This window comes from Chionomys nivalis, chromosome 3, assembly GCF_950005125.1.
Source record: "Chionomys nivalis chromosome 3, mChiNiv1.1, whole genome shotgun sequence".
Taxonomy (NCBI): domain Eukaryota; kingdom Metazoa; phylum Chordata; class Mammalia; order Rodentia; family Cricetidae; genus Chionomys; species Chionomys nivalis.
In genome coordinates, this window is record NC_080088.1 from 21,614,913 (window position 1) to 21,636,527 (window position 21,615).

Below are 21,615 nucleotides of genomic sequence, written 5' to 3' on the forward strand. Positions count from 1 at the left end.
GCCATCATGTTTAGGCAGTGACACTCTTTTCTGGTTGTTCTTTTAGCCTGTGGGGATAGAGAACTCAAAAGCCAAAAGCTTTGCTGTCTTCCCAGAGCGTGCCTGTTGGTGAGACAGACAAAGCAATTCAACCTTATGGTGTCTATTAAGTGCTAAGTAGAAACTGAAACAGAATGCAGCAGGGAGGACCCGGAGGATGGCAAGTGCAAGTTTAGATCGTCGTCCTGGAGGTCTTGCCTACATGAAGGCCGAGACTGGGAAGCTGGAGACAGCTCTTTGGATAGAAGCATTGCTGTCAGGAGGCGTGTGGCTGCTGCGGGTGAGTGAGGGGGAGTCACAGGGGATGCGGTGGAGATGGAGGGGGGAAGGCAAGCTGCTAGACAGTTTGCAGCAGCAGAGTGACCCGATATAGCATCTTAATGGATCATTTTCACAGCAGTGTAAAACCATAAATAAACCTACTGTACACATTTACAAAAAAGATCCAATGTAAATAAAAAGGAAACTTTTATAGGGGAGCTAGTAGTCTGTGTTCCGTGTAATAAATGGAAACAGTAGAAACCACTTTAAAGTAGGCAAAGCATTTGGAGGTTGAATGTAGATTTGGGGCCCATTGTGGAAACAGTAGAAATCACTTTAAAGTAGGCAAAGCATTTGGAGGTTGAATGTAGATTTGGGGCCCATTTTTTAGTTTTGTCTTAAAGATTACATATTAAATGTATTTATTTCCATCAGAGCCTGATTTTTGAAGGTACAAACCTTGTAATAGATACAGTAGTTTTTAATACCGCTCAGAACCTGTAAGTATGGGTTGTTATCCTTTACCTCAGTAATGAAGTGCAGTAAACCCATAAAAAGTATTCACAGATAAAATCCCCACCAAACTTCCTAGTTGTTGCCTGTTTCCTTTGAGGTTGAAACATTCTATCCTATCGTGGAGCTCCTTTGACAAGAAGGTAAACAATTCAGAATAGCTTCAGGAAGTCCCTGAAACTGACCAGATTCACGAGGCCCCTTTCTGCCTAAGTTAGCAATAAAAACCAGAGAGTCCCTCAGACAAGCCATGCTACAAACATGACTCTGAGACCCTTAGAGAAACAGAAGCCCGCCGAGCTGCCCTGAAGAGGTTAAGACCCACTGAGTGTAGGGTAAACGGGCCAGGGAAAGAACACTCTGATCCTGAGACCAGGGCTAAGGAAAGAACCCCGACTCTGACTTGACCCTGAGACCAAGGCTAAGGAAAGAACACCCTGACCCTGATTTGACCCCTAAACACCTGGGCCAAGGAAAGAACACCCTGACCCTGACTTGACCCTGAGACCAGGGCTTAGGAAAGAACACCCTGACCCTCACTTGACCCCAAACACCTGGGCCAAGGAAAGAACACCCTGACCCTGACCTGACTCCAATCCCAAGACATAGGCCAAAGGAAAAACACACTGGCTTGACCCAGAGCTCTGAGACTTGGAAAGCCCTTCACCCATGACTCAGACTCAGGATTGACAATCAGTGTGTTCTGTAGTAGGATACTTTCCCACGAAGCTCTCTCTGCACACAGTCTAAAAACCCTATAAAAGCCTTCCCTTCTGCCCAGACCTCCATCTTTCTTCCCATTCAAAGGCAACCAGTATTCTGCTCTCCCCAGGAAATCTCTTAAAGTTTTTTACTTGGTTTGACTTTGTAGTATTCATTGGCTCCCAACTACCCAAATGCTCTTGTGCTGGAAAAATCCTTACACTGAGGCACCTAGAAAGGACACTCTGCAACCTCTAGGCTGCCTAACGCTGTGCAGTGTGCTCCAGGTTCTCAGCTTTGTGAGCTGTCACTCCAACTGGCGTGGACCGCGGTAAATCAGCTGTCTTTGAGTCATTTCTGCTTCTGTAAGTAACCCCTCACCCCTTGTCCTGCTCGAAATAAGACTCATTGGTTCACCAGGTTAAACTTTGGCTTCCGTACTTTGGTCTGACATGGGATCTCAATCTCTATCTGGAGTGAGTAGGCCTGTGTGTTGCATCACCTCAGGAAAAGCTTTGTCACACAACATAATTGACATCAGAACAGGGACATAACAGAACCAAAGAAGAGCTGGGGGGAATGAGGGTATGGTCCTGGCTATGGGGCTGCAAGGCAGGCAACCAAGGGCAAGTAACCTACAGCGAGAGCATCCACGGAAGGAATTCTGGCCCAGTTGTCTTTTTCTATGTGGTGTGTGTGAATGTGCTTTCGTGCTGTGACAGGGACTGCACGGTTCCTGCCATGTATAGTGAGACCTGCAAGGAAGACTGAGTCATCGGGATTAGGAGTGTCTGTGGGAGGAATCCCAAGATGGCAGCCTTTGCTTTGCCATATGCTATGGCATGCCTGCAAGATGAGTGGGGCCTACCACGTGAATATGGAGATGCCCTGGAAATAAAGGGTTGGAGGACAATTTTCAGTCATTTTAGTGCGCATTTGATTGTCAACAAGCAGCCGCAGAAGTTCCAGGCCAATGTTGTCTGTAGTTTGAAATAGGTCTTCGGCGGCGGCCAGGCTGTACTTGTTGTGTTTGTCAACAATTGCAATCCTCGTTAGCTTCTGATTAGGCGAGTAAATTAGATAAAAGAGAGAGCTGGTAAAACAACGATAGCAGAAAGAGTGGGGACGTCTGTGGTCTGTTGGACAGGTGGAACCCTTTACGATGGTCCAGTACATGAAACAAGTATGACCAGGAAATACTCAGCCCTTGCAGTGTTGGAACTGGGAGATACTTTTAAACAAGCAGCCAAGGCCTGTCACAGCCTCGCTAGTGAGGGTGTTGGCCATGGCATACAGGATACAGGATTTTTCTGACTGCTGAGGAGGCAGAGAAACAGAGTAACATATAACTTTCCATCCTCCTATAAGACAAAGGCTGTATAACCTGAGACAATATGATGGAAGTTAGTACCTGATGGACTGAATTATCAAATCCATTAGGAGCACTTGGTTATTTCCATAGGAGGTCCCTACTAATAGCAGGGACTGGAGGGTCATAGAGGAGGGGCAGATGCTATAGAGAGAACTAAGAATAAGAGAAGCTGCGTTGAACCACTGAGCCGTATAGAGCAATGCTAATGGGAGTTAAAGAAATGATGATCCAGCAAGGAGCGCGAGGCTGGTGTTCGGAGGTAGAGGCTTTGCTGGCTGTTGGTGGGACAAGACCTTTATAAAGTAAGAACGGCTTCGACAGATCTCAGTAGCTTAGATCAGTGTGTAAAGAGAGTTGTAAAGAGAGAGACCATCTAAGAAAAAGGTAAAAAGGAGAAAGGTCTGTCTGGATTATTGGAGGATGCACGTGGCAAGATTTGTGTCAAGCTAGAGATCATAGGGAAAAAATTGGTTAAAAAGTCAAATTGTGTGCTAAGAGCTGCTGGAAGGCTTGAAAGCCTGGGAACAGTTCATGGAAGGCGCCTGTGATAGAGCAGCGTGGGAGAAAATGATTAAGCCGGTCCCAGTGGGCGTGTATCCTCCCAGAGTAAGGAAGGCTACATTTCCCTCCATGAAGAGGGTGTGCTACGGGTGGAGATGGTTTCCTGATCCAGAACCTCCCCGACAACGAAGAATGATGAACAGAGAGGAGGCAGCATCAGCTATAGCCGCTGTGCCAACCCAGGGCCACTCTGACCCAGGGAGCCAGCAGGTGCAAGGGGGGAGAGAGCCAGGCCCCCTTCCCCCTTGGCCCTGAGCAGATCTGGGCAAATTAAGTTGTACCCTTGAAGTTCATTGTGCATGGAGAAATGGGAGGGGCTGGAAGAGCTGCAGGATACGGACATCATGGCTCAAGAGAGAATGACTGAGGGTTACATTAAATGGGTTGCTAATTAAGTTAGTGCCTCCGATCCAGCTCTGATCTGTGGAGGGAGCCACTAATAAAAGTGGATAAAACCTTCCCATGCTCTATTAGACCTTGCTGTGTTCGACTCTGGGGTCACCTGACCCTTGATTAGAACAGATGACACCGACTACGGCTAACCTTGTAATCCCACTGTTTGTAATGGGATGATGGCTCAGGGTGTTGTCTTGTCTGGGCCATCCTCTGGAAAAAAGATTTTGCTATATAGGTGATGTAATGATAACCTCTGAGTGTTTCACAGATTTGGAAAGACAACCAGGGATGACCGTTTGCCCACCTCCTTCATAACCAACCCTACTGGGACTGGGCTAATTAGAAAAAACAAATCTAAGAGTGGGTGGAAAACGATACTCCCAGAAGGCATAAGGTTATTGAATGAAAATCTTGGTGCCAGGGGTGGGTTACCTCCCTGTGAACTGTTGGTCAGGGAAGCCCCGGAAGCCCCCCAAACCTTGCTGTGTTTGTATGCAAGAATGAGGAGGTGAGCCTTATTGCTTGCTGTGGTTCCAGGCAGGTGGAAATTAAGCTGGGACTGAACTGGCAACTTCCACCCTGGTTGTGGTGCTAGAAGCAGCTATGCAGGCTGCTGGAGAAAACTGTCCCCAGCACTCCTGCTTGGCTGTGGATCCTGCATGCTAAAATACCACATGCCAGGAAGGAGCGCCTGCTTGTGCAATAATGCCTCGGCTATCATGGGGAAGGCCAAAGCCTTCTCATGAAATTTAAGGCCTGTTCGACAAGGAGCACACCATGTCTGGTACCGTAAGCCAGGATAAAAGCTGTGCCTGGAGAGGTCACAGACCCCAGTAGAAAAACTACTTGATAAATACGTGTTTACACTGTAGATCACTGTTGTTGTCGTCAGCCTCACCGTGTAACCACTGGTGAAGCTCCTGAGAACAGGCAATGTTGCTAGGGCACAATAGCCTACTTCTTAGCAATAGGTGGACATCTACAGTCACCCCCCCAGCCCGAGGCTCCCAGTAAGCAGTAAAAGATAAGGGTCTCTTGCAGACAAACTAAGCTACAAAGAAGACTTGGAGACCCTGGAAGAAGCAGACAACTGAGCTGCCTGGAAGAGGTTTAGACCAACTGGTGTGTGTGTGTGTGTGTGTGTGTGTGTGTGTGTATGTGTGTATGTATGTGCTGTGTCCCCAGGAAAAGTTCTGCCACACAACACTGGTATAGTTCCTGGTCCACTTGGAGTTCAGGACAAATGAAAGCCACCAGAGTGAATCACTGCCGTATCATCGTGTTGTGTGGAGATGAGGGGCTTTTCTTCCCTATCTTCTGGAGAGAAGTCGATCGCGATGTCGGATTCCTGTGCTCATCTGGACTTGACTAGGACAGTACTGCAGTGTGCACATCCCATGTCCTGCTCGGAGCCTTTGAAAGTAACTGTCACATGATAGACACCGTGGAAATATTTAAATAGAAAACTTGATCTAGAACATTCTTATTGTTTCTTCTTTAAATTTTTAAAAATAATAATGGGTTTCCTACAAAAGTTTTTCTTTGAGTGAGAGGCCCCCACCCCTGAAGCAGTGCTGTTAGGAACTCTGGATTTTAATTGCTTTGGGGCTAAAAGTAGTCTATAAGGAATTCTTTGTTGAGCAAATCCTTTGCTGTGAAGGATGAGTTAAGCTTCTCTTCTGACTTTTTGCTCGTCATGACATATCTATGACTGTCACCAACTGGGGAGAACAACCTGGGAAGATGTGGGAGCTCCTGGGTGATTCCCATGACCGTCTCCCATGAGATACTCTGGCATGAGCCACAAGTGGGCATTTGTATCCTTTGGAGACCTCAGTGCCCAATGCTAATGAGTTATCCTCATTCTTAGATTGGTAAAGCTGTAAGCAGGTCTGCTCCGATGTTCCTGTGAGTGTGTGCGTCTCTTCATATACTCCGCTGCTTTTATTTATTGTTAATTAGGGGAAACCCTATTGCCGAGTGGTTAGCGTGCATGGGTGAAAACTTTTGAAATGATGCCTATCCCAACAGCTTCTTATCACAGTCAAGTCCCATTTGCCAAATCATAGCTGTGCATTGTGTTTTAATTACGGCTCACTGCAAATGGGGACACACTTGACTGTCCGCTGCCAGGGGTGCTCTGGATTTCAGAGTTCATGCCGTTTTCAAATATTTGCGTGGATTTTGCTGGGCTCACAAACTAACAATATAAGATGCTCCAAAATTGGGACTTTTTTTTTTCAATGTCATGCCAGGGGCTTTAAAAGTGTTAGGTCGTGAAGCATTTTGAGTTTCCTATTCTCAGATGAAGGATGCTCGCCTGTGCTTACATTATGAGGCACAATATTGAAATGCTATCCCAAGAACTGGCCGTCTACTACTAAAGGAGCTTCACTAATTCAAGGCTTTTGCCAGCCAGCGTCAGTCTTACCACACCTTTGCCTTACCACTGTTTGCAACCCCGGCCACTTCTGAACTTTATGTAAATATCCTACCTTGTTCTTAATAGTGCTGATTTCTTTTTGTCACCTGGATACTTAAATACTACGTAATTTAAATTATGCTTTTGCTGAGTCTCATGAAATCATAGTATTTTGCACATAGTCTCCCGAGATCTTTTCTTTTTAATTCATTGTGAGTTTTTTTTTTTTTTTGAAATCCTTTATGCTGCTGTATTTCTAGTCCATTTATTTTCTCTGCTGAATAACACTAGGCTGTGTGAATATGTCCGGTCTCTTGTTGGTTGATATGTGAGTGCTTTTGTTTGCTTGCTTCATTTTGGTTTTGTATTCGTGACATTCCTATTGCCATGATAAAGGACCATGACCACAAACAACTCACGGGAGAAAGTTCATTCTGCCTGTGGCTGTTCCTCAGGTTAGAGTCCATTGTGACAAAGGAAGATAATGCAGCAGGTGGCAGGAGCAGGAAGCTGGCAGGTCATATATTTCATCCACACACAGGCAACAGAGGGAGAGGGAGCATGTTGTCAGGGTGTCTGTCCTGCCCGGCTCCCACAATCTTTAAGTCCCCAAGAAATCACACAGAGGTCTACATTAACTATAAACTGATTGGCCCATTAGCTCAGTCTTCTTATTAACTCTTATAACTTATATTAGCCCATTATTCTTATCTGTGTTAGCTACATGGCTCAGTACCTTTTTCAGTGAGGCAGCCACATCTTGCTTCTTCAGTGGCTGGGCCAGGAATGCAGAGTGGGCTTTCCTCTTCCCAGAATTCTGTTCTCATTGACCAGACTTCCTGTCTGGCTGTCCCGCCTATACTTCCTGTCTGGCTACCAGCCAATCAGCGTTTATTTAAAATATAATGGACAGAATACAGACCATCCTCCCACACCAGGAGCGCACACAGGAAGTGAGGTGAGGCAGTACATCATCAAAGCCTGACCGAGTGGTGCACTTCCTCTAGTGAGGCTGTACCACCTGAAGGTTTCACGACCTCCTTAAACAGTGCCACCACCAACTGGGAACCCAGTGTTCAATTATGTGAGCCTGTGTGGGATGTTGCTCATTACAGTGACAACAGCTGTATCTGTGTTGATATATACAATGCACACACACACACATATACATATATACAATAGCTGTTAGAAAGCAATGGTGGAGTCAACATTGGTTTTTATGTGTTTTCACACAGGTAAGACTCTATCTAGGTTATATACCCAGTAGAGAAGTGTAGACCGTATTTTGTTATTTGAGACTGTGCTAACGTGTTTTTAGAAAGTGTTAGACCAGTTTATCTTTCCTGTATTATAGCAGAAGGTGCCATTTAGCTATGGCATTGCCAAATCTAGGCACTCTCAGGGATAAACAGGATTTTTCTTTTTCTTTTTGAAGCCGGTTGTGATTTATTAAGTAAAGAAGTATTGTATTTATTTAGTTGTTTTAAAGGATAGTGGCAGTACATCCTGAGGGATTCAAGAGAGAGAGTCCTGGGAGATGGCATCTTTTTGTGGCATTAATTTGCTTTTCTGTGCTTCTTAATGAGGTGTTAAACATTCTTTTCCATCATTGTTTACGATTGTTATATTCTTCCATGCAGTGTTTATACATGGCTCGGGGTAGAGCTCAGTTGGCACAGAGCTTGCTTGGCATGCCCAGGTCTTTAATCCCCAGCACTACAAATAATAATAATTTAAAGTTTTGCTATTATTGTTGTTTGTTTTTTTAAAACTTTTTTCAATAATGCACATACAAATTGAAAATTGCTTAAGGCTATCTTCTCTGCATTTTATTTTTAAAATAAAAATTTCTGGAAAACACACATGTACATTTGCATAATATAGGAACTATTTTTTTAATCATGAATTTTATTGCTTATATTTTTGTTTTTCCTTATTATATTTATTAATGAATGGAAAATTTTAATCTTGATGCAATTGAATTTATTATGCTGTCAAGGTAGCCCTTTCTGTGTTTTTAAGAGCCTTCCCTGACTGTTTGTAGTCTCTTTCTGTCTTACTCTCTTGTGTCTGTCCTTGACCCTGCTGTGTAGCTCAGGACGGCCTTGAATTCCCGATTCTTTTGACCACCCTGCTCGAGGCCCAGCTCAGGGTTCATAATCTTTTACGTATTACGTGTAAAATATTAGACTCTTACCTTCCTATTTGAAACTCCAATTCCTCTGGAATTTGTTTTTTTGTGATAACAGTAGGGATTCAGTTTCTTTCGTTCAGTCCATAGGTGGCTGATTGTTTCAGGACACTGTCTGAATGACTGACTCCCTTCTCCACCGTGATCCACAGTGCAGCTTGTGTCCCACGTGATAGCTCCTAGCCAGAGGTCACTTGTCTGTTTCCCCAGAGCACACTAACATCACTAACTTCACTTTGAGAGCTTTATAGTGTACCCTGCCTGGTATTTGTCAGAGCGAGGCCCCTCTGAAAGCGATTGGCTATTTATGGCCTGATTGGAGTCAGTTTATAAGGCCTTTGAAAATTAGATTGACATTGTGTGGCGCGCATTGGCTGGGTTTGGGACAAATTGTTTTCTTCCACTGGGGCTTCCTGCTCATGATAAGGTAAGTTGTTTAGTTTCTACTGTTAATGTCTCCAACATTCTTTCCCAGACAAGAGTGGGGGTTGTTTAGAACTTACTTCTGTTCTTCAGGTATGTTTGGTTGAGTGTCTTCATGCAGGTTTTGGTATGTTTGTTTGTTTTTCATACCAATGTGCTTTTTTGTTGGCACTGTTTTCGGTAAGTGTAATACAATTAATGTGTTTGTAGAATGCAGGAATGCTTCATTTGTTTTTATGGTTGAATAATATTCCACTGGTAAGATTGAACACATATTATTTAACACGTTTGGATAAAGGACACTTAGATTGTTTCCAGCTGTTTGTTATTATGACTAACTCGGGTTGGACGATGACAGTTCTTTTGTGAACAAAGTTTTCATTTCCTTTATCTATATACCTAGGAGTAGAATTTCTGGGGGATATAGCAACTGTTGATTTTTTAGGAACTGTTTAACTCTTTCTAGAGCGACTGTGCAGTAGGCTGTGCTCCCCTTGCAGTGTTCAGGGAGAGTCAGTTTCAGGCTGCATCAGAATTCTCTAAGGAGTAATTGTAATAGGTTGTGTTTATTTTAGGTTGTGATTTTTTTCCTTTAGATAATGAAAAAAAAAAGCATGGCTTATTTTAATCAGATCCCTTTTAAGGCAGTTTAGTTTGCTAAATGTTGTAGTGCTAACGCTGTAATTGAAACACCACGTAGTTCACACTCTAGCAGGTATGGAGTTTGATGATTTCAAGTAAGTTTTCTAGATATCAGTCATTCAATCATTGCAACCATCTGTGTGTGTGTGTGTGTGTGTGTGTGTGTGTGTGAGTTTAGAAGGACCAGGGTCTCCCCAGTTTTCCCCTGTTCATCTCCAGTGATCTTGTCCCTTCTCTGCCTAGGAAGTGATCTCCTTTTCCCTATCTTATTTCAGCTCCTCTCACTGTGCTGCGTGTGTGTACATGGACTAAGGCAGTACAAATAAGGAGCTTCCTCCCCTCGCTTATCTTTAATCTCTGAGCCTCGTTCCCTAGCCATTAGTGACTTGGGTTTGTTTTTGTTTTGTTTTTGGTTGCCACCTTAGATTTATCCCTTCATCAGTGGTTGTTTGTTTTGCTTACCGCCTTGGCTAACAGGATTGATACTGATCTCATTTGCATACAAGTTTTGACCAGGCTTTGGTTTCTCTTGCTTAAATAACCATGTGCGACATTATTGGGACATTGTGAATGTTCGCAGACACGTAACAGAACAAAATTGCTCTTGTTCCAAGTTGCTAGGCCTTTAAGTTCTCACCAGGAGTGAAGGACTGTGCTGGCCACTTTTTTGTCAACTTGACCCAAGCAAGGTAGAACATTTTGAAAAGAGGAAATTTCAGTTGAGAAAAACAAAACAAAACGTCTGCCTCTACCACAGTGGCCTGTAGGCAAGCTGGGAGCATTTTCTTTATTATGATTGGTATGAGAGAGCCCAGCCCACTGTGGGTGGTACCACCCTGGATTGGTGGTCCTGGGTAGGGGAGCAAGCTGAAAAAGTCAGGAGGAGCAAGCCAGTGAACAGCACTCCTCTCTTGCCTGTTTCAGTTGCTGCTTGAGTTCCCGACTTCCCGCATTTATGGATCCTAAACATGCAAGATGAAGTGATGCTCTTCCTGCCGAGGGTGGATGTTCATTGGTGTTTTATCACAATAGAAAGTGAATTAGTACAACAAAAAACACCCTTCATCTTTTCCAACTTCAGAATTTTTAATTGAATACACTAAGTGTTCTTGTGTATTTGTAGTTTGATTCCGTCATTTCATCTGCATTTCTAGTGCGTAATCCTGATGGTCACCTTGCCACATGTAGGCTAAGCATTCAAATGCTTTTCAGTCCCTGTCCAGTTTACTTATTTTTGTTTGGTCAGGTTATCTCGTTCTTCAGTCCTAGGACTTTAATGTGGTCCAGATGTAATGTCTTTATCATGTATATGAGTCGCAAACACTTTCTCCCACTGTGTTGCTGGCTTTTTAGATAGATAGCAGATATCTCTGAGGACTTTGGTGGGTCGTGTTCCTCTGCAAAATGAACCTTTCTCCAACCTAAATTCACCCATACCTTCTTCTGGAAGTGCTGGTCTTTTCATTGGTTCAAACAGTGGTCCAGATAATTAGTTTTATAGCTAGTAAACTAAGGTTTAGCACTTATTTATTTCCTCCTGTGTACTTAACGCTTTTATGACCATCTACTTACAAGATTGTGATTTCTCCCTGGAATTTCTATGGCACCTTTGTCAAAAATAAAACAACCTTGGGCCTGAGTCTTTATTCTGGAGCTCCCCCCCCTTCTGTTATATTGTGTAGCTCTTGCCTTGTGCCTGCACTACATATACTGTGTTGGTTTCATGCTAGCTTTATAGCAAGGATCTTAATATTAACCTTCATTTTTTTCAAAGATGTCTTTGGTGTGTACATGTGTATGGATATATGTGCACATGAGCACAGGTGCCTGTAGAGGCACCAGAGGGTGCTGGATCCTCTAGAGCAGTGGTTCTCACCCTTCCTAGTGCCTCAACCTTTTAACACAATTCTCAAAATGTGCTGACCCCCAAACGTAAACTTATTTTCACTGTTACTTTATTAACTGTAATTTTGCTACTCTTATGAATTGTAATGTAAACATCTGCATTTTCATTGGTCTTAGGGTCACCCTTAAAATGGGTCAAGGTTCAAAGTTAAGGACCACTGCCCTAGAAGCAAGTTGTGAGCTGCCCAGCAAGGGAGTCCAACCTAGGTTCTCTGCAGGAGCAGCCAGTGCTCTTTATCACCTAGCCACCTCTCCAGTGTTTATCTCCATGTTCAAAATGGCTTGAGATCTCCTTGCCTATGTAAACTTCCACTTCATTCAGGACTGATGTCTACTAAAAGAAAAAGAGTCATGATGGCGTTTGCTGGGCCAGTTTGGAGTGACAGAAAAGTCATAAATATCCTTGCAGTCAGACTGAATCTATAGTCCCCTAGAAGAACAGTGGTGTGTGTTTTTCTTTCCCTAGATCATTTTCATTTCTCTTAGCGGTTTTTGGTAGTTGACAGTGTACTACTGGTTTTTCACTGATGGCAAAGTTGTTCTTGTCTTTTCTTCCTCCTCCTCCTCCTCCTCCTCCTCCTCCTCCTCCTCCTCCTCCTCCTCTTCAGCAAATATATCCAGTTTTTGCAATCACTTTATTGTTAGCAAGTAGATGAGATGCAGTTCTTTTGTTTCAGGTCTTGTCATCTATCATATACATTTGTAAACTTTTTCTTAATCTCAGAGATATACAGTAGATGACATACAGGATCACACTACCTGGAGCCGTATGCCTAGGTACCTGCATGTGTGTGCTGGGTGCCTCTGAAGGCAAAGGAGGGCATCAGATTTGGAACTGGAGTCACAAGTGGTTGTGAGCCACTGTGTGGGTGGCTGCTGGGACTCGAACTCAGGTCCTGTGTGTGAGGAAGTGCTCTTACCCACTTAGTCATCTCTTTAGCACCCAGATAGGATCACCATAACTTTCTCCAAGCTATCTGCATATTTCTTGTGTTCTGCATTGACTGTACAGTATTTCTACATCTTGGGGAGCAAAGTCTGCAATCTTCTGCCATTGGTATGAATTGACCTGTGTTCAAGCCAGCAAGGAAGGGTGGTTTTAACTTTGAAACAAATAATGCAGTACACACTACTGATAGACTAGGCGGCAAACCACCTGATGTACGAGCTGTCTATTAAAAGCAATTGGCAATGTCCAGCACAGAGGTAAAGCAAATGAACGAACTCAAAGCTGAGTGTGAACAGCAGTGCACAGATGTTCCACTGATAGCACAGCTGATAGTGAATGAATATTTTCCTTTCAATAATGTGTTTCCTATTGTTGAATTCTGTTTGAGACTAACTTAAACAATTATTCACATAAGAACTTTTTCTGTGGTCTTACATAGCACAAAAGACATATAACAGTATTGGTGGAGAGCAGTTATTGAAATAAATAGATCTGGTTTTTTTTTTTTTTTTTGCAATGTCTTTGTGATTTGAGTAGACTGTAAATAGATATTACCATAGAAGACTTACTATTAATGTTCCAGATAATTTCCAAGGTTTGAAATTTTTTTTCAAGTAAAATATTCCCAGGTTTTGGTTTCTTTCTTTCTTTCTTTCTTTCTTTTTTTTTTTAACCTAAAAACGTATTTTATTCTGAAGTTGTGCTTTGGATTTTCCCCAATCCAACATCGGCTGAGTGAGTCTTAGGTTCACACAAAGCATCTTCAAGCATAGATACAATATTCCAGTTATCAACACCATTTTAAAGAACAGACCATTGTACACAAATGTGACATACAAATCAGACGCCACCACATTGCAGCTCCCTGGAAGATCTATGTTCTCTTCTTTGTTTGTTTGTTTGTTTGTTTTGTTTTGTTTCTTTTTTGAGACAAGTCTCACTACATAGATTAGGCTGTTTTATAGGGTTTTGCCCATGTGCAGGACGCTTCGGTTGTGCTGGACTGTGATAGCTGTCTGCCCTTGGAGTGTAAGCTGGATGCGTGCTGTGGAGGCTCCTTATGCTCCACCATCATCACCAGACCCTGGACAGCCATTTAATGTGGCACATTACAAATCTTCCTTTTCCTCTTGTCAGGAGCGGGTGGTGTTCTTCATAGAATATCCGTGTTTGGGGACAGTGCTAAGGACACTATTCCTTGAAGCATAGAATTGTAAAGTTTCATCTGTGCTGTATTCTGAAACACAGTCAGGTCACGCTCTTCTTCCCGATTTAAAGACCAAGTAATGGTTCTTCTCAAGAAGAGAAGAAATGTAACGGCACAAAAGCCTGCATTTAGTAGGATGTCAGAGGTTTGGTATTCGCTTCCAAGGCAAGGTGGACTTAGAACTTATGTTGGGCAGAGTTTAAAAGCTAAGCATTAGGATGTAGCGAATCTCCAGGGTGCCTACAGTATTCTAATAAATATAATACCAACTATGGTTGTTTGTAAGTTGACCTATTAATGACTTCCTTCTGTATATTGTAAAGAAATGCGATCTCCCCATCTTCTCTGAGCTCTCCTTTCTGAATTTATCATCAAGGTCTGATTTGACTCCAAAATAGAGAATTTGGGACCCTCCTCCGTCTCTGCTGTTCTCATATAACCTCACTAGAAAGATCAAATATGCTCAAGCCTAATAAACTGCTCGGTAAGCGAGAAAACGTGCCGCTTAATGACTGCTTCCCTGTTTCCGGTTCACCCTCCCCTCCCTATTTAGGTCACTCGGTGGAGACAGCAGAACCACCTCTGTGACTTGGACTGCCTCTTAGCTGCCTTTATTTTATACCTCTACTAGGCAGGTACAAGTTTTTCTGGTTGGTATTTTCATCTTTTATTTGCTAGTAATATATGTTTATTGAAGAAAATTACAAAATATATGTCAACGGAAAGAATATTATTCTCGAAAGCAGAAAATAATTTTGTGCAGTTTTCATGCAAAAGTCCATTTATGTCAAACATAGGATTGTTTCTTTAATTCTTAATAAATATCATTCAGTGTAATTCAGTTTCCTTATATAATACTTTATACATAAGATACTATATCTTACTATCCAGTGGTATAATAGATTGTTATTTAACTATTTTCAGGGGCTCTTAAAATCAACATATGATAACTATTTCTAATTTTTGCTCTTAGAAATAATGCATATTATAAACATTCTTGTTTGCTATTTTACGTACCCCCCGTTGTTCTTTATTTTCTTCTAAAATAGGGTAAATCTTAGGTTTCCAATTGACACATTAAGGGGTATAAAACATTTTGTGGCATTTCAAGTCAAAATGAGACCATCACCACAGTTTAAGATGGCACCTGTTGAATTCCCTCCCTGTGTAACATCCATTCCCAGGAAATCCCATTGACCTCATTTTTTTTTCATAGTATGCTAATTTACATTGTCTAGGATTGTATGCAAATGGAATTACAATGAGCGTGTTTGCTTTTATCTAGTTTCTTGTTCGAGGATAATTTCTCTGTTCATCATTGCTGTATTAATATAGTAGTGCTGGGCTCTAACAGTTGCATGGACTTGCCTCAGTTTACCTCAGCTGGCCAATGATGTTTCTTTGTTTGCTTGTTTGTTTTGTTTTTCCAGTCTGACACTGTTAACACCAAACCTGGGTCTAACTTTGTCCCACCGACTTTGTACAAACGTAAGACAGCTGGTGTTATTTTGGGAAAGTTAAATTGCTGGTACTTTGAAACTGAAGAAATGTAATATAAGGCCAGGCAGTGGTGGTGCACACCTTTAATCCCAGCATTTGGGAGGCAGAGGCAGACGGATCTCTGTGAGTTCGAGGCCAGCCTGGTCTACAAGAGCTAGTTCCAGGACAGGCTCTAAAGCTACAGAGAAACACTGTCTCGGAGGAAAAAAAAATGACTATAAGAAAACCTCCAACTATTTTTCTTTCTTATTTTCGTTTTTGAAGATGTCTTTAGGGATACATATAACTATGGGGTGGGTCATAATGGACGAATTTGTCAGAACACTAGGAAATTTGCAATTAAAGTAATTTAACAGGCACTTTTTATCAACAACACATCCTTGTTATTGTTCGTTTTGTCATAGCATCTTCTAAGAAGCTGATGTATTTCTCCTCAGCAAGGACCTTTTTATTCCTTTAATAAGTTGATAGTCATAAGAATTTTATATTTGTCTGTCAAATACTCCTTTTACATTGAATTTGAACAATGAAAGATTCTGAGATAAATAATATTGAATGTCACAAAATAATATTTCTAAATCCGGTTTGGAATGGTTGCCAACCTGCCTTCTTCCTGCTCTTAAGGTGCACCATTGACCGAGGAGAATCTGAAGACTCCGATGACATCAGAGCCAGTTTTCAGCAACCTTCTCAGCTTCCTTTCCCACATAGCAGAGGCTCAGACTGGAGACAGACGGTGAGAATCCTTTGCCTCCGTTCTTTGGCTTCTTCATTGTGGCTTTAATGTGTTTAAGAGAGTTCTTTCTCAGTTACAATTACCAGGTCTGTAGTCTGTGTATTACCTGTGTGAATTATTTCTTTAGGCAGTGTGCTTAAGAAAACATATAAGATCCAGTCTAAGGAATTTGCAGTAAATTTAAGCAAGTGGTGAAAGATGTTGAGTGTTTATAACCAGAATTCTTGTGAACAGAGATGGGTAGATTACTCCTGTAGAGAAGGCATGAACAAATAGGGTTTGTGGTGATGATACTTGATTTTTTTTATACCCAGATCCAAAGAAAATGCAAGGTTAATATCAGAAATAGTAATGCGGTTTCATGCAAAAAGTTATTATTGTTTGAAGAAGAAAATGGAAGTGTTTAGTTATTGTGAGCATGTCATAAAATAGGTCTGCCATTACTTGTATAAAGTGGTTACCTCCTGTAAGGCACTTTTGAGAAATGATAAAAGATTTGGTTTGAGTTAACAAAGGAGGTGAGTGACTAGTAAACTCCAGTCGAAACGAAAGGACTGCTCTTCAGCCTTGGCCCTGCCGTGATTTATTCCTGGGCTCCACAGTCTGTGCGAGCGAGAGAAAGCCATCCATTATTATATTTGTAAGTTCTCAGGAGGACTTTGCGTTCAGGTAGAGAACTGGAGACCCCTCTCCGGTCAGAAGAAGTAGCTGCTGCACCCCAAATCCATTTTGTATGAACTGATGCGATACTGGGAAACAGGAACGGTAACTTTGAGCCAACTTCTATTCAGAAAACCTAGCGATGAGGGTAACTTAACTGTTCTCCTTAATGTTTTTCTTCTCGCCAAGAAAATCCTTAAAGCACTGTGTTTTAAAAACTGCATAAAATTAGCAGTGTTTGGTTGCTCTCATTTTTCACATCCGCCCGCTTCCTCCGAGGTAGAATTTACATGGACCCTGCTTCTGTTTATTAACAAGGGTTATTTTGTTTATGCACGTTATGTGTTCCTATGCCGAACTTTGTTTATTTATATGCTGAAACCTTGGACTCCCTTCTCAACTTTAACATTGGCCAAAACGAATATCAGAAGGGGGCCCTCCCAGGTGTAATGAGGTTGTTGGCGTTCGCCAACACCCTTACTTTACTGAGTTCCCAGAAGCCGCAGTTACGCTGGTGGTGAGCGGATAAACATATAGGCAATGCAAAAGGCTTAGAAAATCAGCAAGTTTAGCTGTTGCGGTGGCCCTGTAATCCAGCACTGCAGACTGAGACAGGGCAGTGTTGAGTTCCTGGCCAGACTGGTGAGAGGCAGCCTATCTCAAGAAAAGAAGTGGGGGAGGGGAAACTATCATGTAGATTTTCCTTCCTAAGTAAAGTAAGATTATTGAGAACAGTGGACAACTTTGAAAATATAAAAATTCATCCTCAATAGTGATTAACTTATTTACTTTTGATCTTTTCCATACCCTTAACGATTTCAAGATTTTTAAGATGGATATGTGTGGTTTTTATTTTCTAAAATGTATTTTTCAGAGTTGGGCATGTAGCTCAGTTGATAAAGTACAAGCACAAAACCCTGGGTTCAATCATAACATTGCATAAAACCAGACTGAGTGCACAGGCTTGTACTACCAAGCACAGAGGAGGCAGAGACGGGAGACTGGGTACAAAACCACCCTTGGTTACACAGTAAGGTGCAAGCCAGCCTGAGGTACATTATATACACACATATACGTCTATATTATACACAAATATATACTTGTTCCTCAGAGCCATGGTCAAGTAAGATTTGATATTTTTAATGTCTTTAGCAGGCTTGCCATCAGTAAGGAGACAGTGTCGCCCTAAATAAGATCTGGTAGGCCAGTGTCTGGCAAGTTGAAGATAATATGTTTTCTTTGACATAGTTTATTTTATAACCACAAAACACCAGTCATACTTTTAAGAGCACTAATATCTTTTTTTTTAATGAAGAAGCGGATTGAAGAAATGATTAGATTGTTAAATATTGGAAACCGTATAAAGCATGGAAGGTGTCTGAAGCTTTTAATGTCCTATGCTATTTTTTTCCATATTTGTTAGCTCAGCTCTTTCAAGAAATGGAGTTATCGTAGGTAGTAACTAACAAAAGAAATTGACCCTTAGTAGGTAAAGTTTTGTTGGACTCTAGTCTGAGCTCTACCTGCTTTCTTTGTCCAGTAATCATTGGCTTATTTTTATTAAAAAAAAAATAAAAAACGGACATCTTGGGTAGACTTGATGGTAATTGACTGGGAGTCAGTTTAGCTTAAATAGCTAAACATAATAATTTTTCCGCAGAAGGAACTGCTTTTGAGATAGGCCTTTACACTACGAAGATTTGTATATAATGTAATTTTTCTAGTCTGCTTAAATCGTAGGTTACTTTCAACCAGTGTTTTGAGCATTTAACTTTTATGTTGGAAAAGAGATGTATAAAGACTAGATTGCCTGGTCAGCAGAAAAAATACATGGAAATGTCTTCCTAAAACTTTCTAAAATGCTTCTGGGGCTAGCGGCACCGCTGTACATAGGACGTGGTCTGCCATGCCTGCGTTCAGTCTCCCAGACCCAAGTGGTAGGAGAGACCTCACTCCTGCAAACTGTTCTCTAACACACACAAACTCTGGCCTGTGTTCTCACTTTAAACAAATGGAAAGAAAGATTTTAAAAAAAAATAATTAGTCTTAAATAATTAGTAGTCCTTCAGATCCAGAGATGCCCCTCTCCCCAGTGGAGGCCTGACAGTCAGCTATTATAGAATTCTCTAGGTACCGTACACTGTATTGTATATGCACACCTGTGGTAAAGTCTCATTTAAAGCTAGCTGCAATAAGAGATTAACAGCAATAATGATAAGAAGAAATAATGTAGAAGTAGGGGTAAGAAACCTTTTGTGGAGATGTCTTGAGGCACCTCACTTTGCACTAACTTTGCTGAGCCAAGGTGATTGAAACTGGAAAGCAACCCCTTGGCTTTGTAGAGATAATAATGCATTACTGTTTGCTTAGCACATAGCAGTTTGTCAGAGCATCTCAACTTCTGCACAAGGCTGCAAGGATGTGGTCCAGCAAAACCCAGATCAGTCCATTTAATTGGAATTAATTGCCATAAGTCAAGTTGGCTGCCACCAACCGGTTTGGCTGCCCCATTGGAGTGTCACTGGCTATGGGCAACCCTGGTAAGAGGATCTTGATGCTTGGCTCAAATGAAGTGTTGTTAATTTCCAACATTACTCCCATCTACTTATAATTCCCTTTCTCACAGCCAGCCATCTTATTTCAGAGCCTTAGCCTGTACCCGTTACCGCGGTCCTTGCCCCAACGTCTTAACCAACAGATTCCCCCAAAACTCCGATTTATTTGTGTTGTTTTTCTAGATATTTAATACTTGAGTGGTTGTCACAGCCTAACCATAGAAAGGCAGCAAAACCTTCTTAATTAATCCTGACATCATTACAATGGGAAAAGCATAATTAACATTCCTTCTGAATTTGATATCTGTAAAGAATGGTTGTTCCTTGACTCTTACGACTAATTAAAACGACTAGCGTCATTTGGGAGGGAAACCTTTCCTGTACTAAACTTCCGGATGTGCTTGAAATTTCTGCTATTCTGTGATGGGTCCAAATGACGTAAATAAAACAATCATGCGGAACCGGCTGTAAGCCCACTTTCTTGAACAGATCCTGGTCTTTTTCATTTGGGTGGCTAAGTGGTTCTTCTTCATGTGTGCACTCTTGGCCATCTGAACTTGGCATGTTTCGAACAACAAGGGTTTTGGTTTTGTTTTGTTTTTTTTGGTAGTCACGATTTCCACTTCTGGTATCAGACTTAACTCTCATTTTCCAGCTACTGATCCATTGTGTTTCCACCCAGAAAGCTGGTTCCTGGGGTGGCGTGAGCAGCAGTGAGAAGTCCTGTGTCCTACATTCCCCTTGTCATACCTCCCGAGCTCTCCTCCAGGCCAGTGCTTTCCCGTGTGTGTACAGTGAATGCTCAGTTTCTCCCATGTTGGCAGGCCATTTCCGTGCTCTAATAGCATCCACTCTGATTTTCAAAGGCTTCTGGTTTGTCAGTGGAAATGAAGCAAAAGGCATACAGATTGCACGTCCAAATATTGCACCAGACGCTAGCAGCTCATGGTAGTAGTGCCCCACCCTGGGAAAGTTCCTACTGACCAGCAGATTCTGTTCTTTGAGGAGGTGACAGTGTTTCTAGAATGTGCTGTGTTACCTCTTCCTTTCTTAATCTCATGGTCCTTCATCCCCTAAAGCGTTTCAGTTGGTAGCGCCCTTGGCCCGCTCACGTGCCACCTCCGTGGACTACTGCCTTTAGAATCAGTTCCCTTCTCTTTCTCCCCCACCCCCATATGTTTAATTTCAGTGCTTTCTTCATTTTCTTCGTGTTTTTGTTTGACTGTTAGCCCAGTATGTTATTGATTGAAAAACTTGTAAAACTGGTGCCAACAGGTGTGCCATTGGTTATCCTTACAGCCTCATTTCTTACCGAACAGCAACTTCTTCATCAGCATTGACCAGAACATCTTAATGGTAAATTCGGAATGATGTGACTGTGAAGATGGAAAATGTTCCAACTCCCCCCTCATCTTCTATTCATTTAAAACAGATACCCCTTTCTTTCAACTAAATCTTGGGGATATTTCAATACAGAGAATACACCCCCTTTTCTTTTTTTTATTTTGCCTTTTATGGTACCAGACATGGAATGTATCTAAGGATTTGTGCATTTTAGGCAATTCTCTACCATTGAGCCACACCCTGAACTGAGGACATTCCTTATCTGTCATAGTTACAATGGACTAGAAAACAAACATTCTGTTTGAAGACAGTCAACATGCTGCTTCCTGGCATTTTCCCCAGTATATCATCAGTGTTTCTGAAACTTCTTAGATCTACTTTATATTCTTAATAAGTTAAGGACCCAAGTGAGTTTTTTTTTTGTCTAGGTCAGCCATAACACCTGTTATTTCCCATATGAGAAATTTTAACTGAGAAAAGTTTGAAATGCAAAAATGCTCAAAGGTGCAATTCCTTTGTCATTAAAACAATGGCACGTGGCTTCTGAGTACACACATCACACTAGAAAGAGGCACCAGAACACACAGCATTTAATCTCATGAAGGCCATCTTGACCTCTTGTGCACCCTGAATAAGGACCCTTGAGCATCCTGGCCCACTTGAGACCACTGTTATGAGTATTCACTTTCCAGATTTCCAGCAGAATGTTCTACGCATTTTTTTAAACAGGACCCAACTTTTGTGTTTTAGATTTGTAAGTTTTCTTTTGAACTTCAACAGAGTTCATCATGTTACCCACCTTTCTATTAATGTCTAGACAAAGAATGTGCTGGAACCTCTTACCAGTGTCAGCTTGGCAGTCGTACGACAGAGATGCTTACTCAAGGAGAAGTTATTTTATTTGTGGACACTCATAAGGTCATTCCTAGTCATGCACTATCAGTGACCCTGGCTTTCAAGAGCTGTCCCTTTTTATAACTGGTGAGACTCCATGTCCTTCTCCTGTGCAAATTCTTCCCATTCGAGAGATTGTGGGAAGTTCGGCTATTAATGAAGTCTTACGATGAAGTCTGCCTTCTTTGGGGACAGTGGTAGGCTCCCCTTAAGTCTTTCTTCCTCTTCTCCTCTGCGTGTCCTTCCCTTCCTCTTGTCTCAGCCTGACCCCAGATGCTGGCTCTCCTTTTGCTCTCTGGCAGATACTTCCTTGGCCCTAGTGACTCCTGCTTTTTTTTCTTCA

The 21,615-nt window shown here is 42.0% G+C and overlaps 1 protein-coding gene across 2 annotated transcripts in view; it reads left to right on the plus strand.

Annotated features, from left to right (window-relative positions):
- The window catches only part of Nrip1 (nuclear receptor interacting protein 1), an 83,852-nt gene that overhangs the window by 26,073 nt on the left and 36,164 nt on the right, over nucleotides 1-21,615 (plus strand). For both annotated transcript variants that reach the window (XM_057764619.1, XM_057764618.1), the window contains one exon: nucleotides 15,708-15,819. The gene's annotated coding sequence lies outside the window, so the exon portion shown is untranslated. The remainder of the gene's footprint in view (nucleotides 1-15,707; nucleotides 15,820-21,615) is intronic.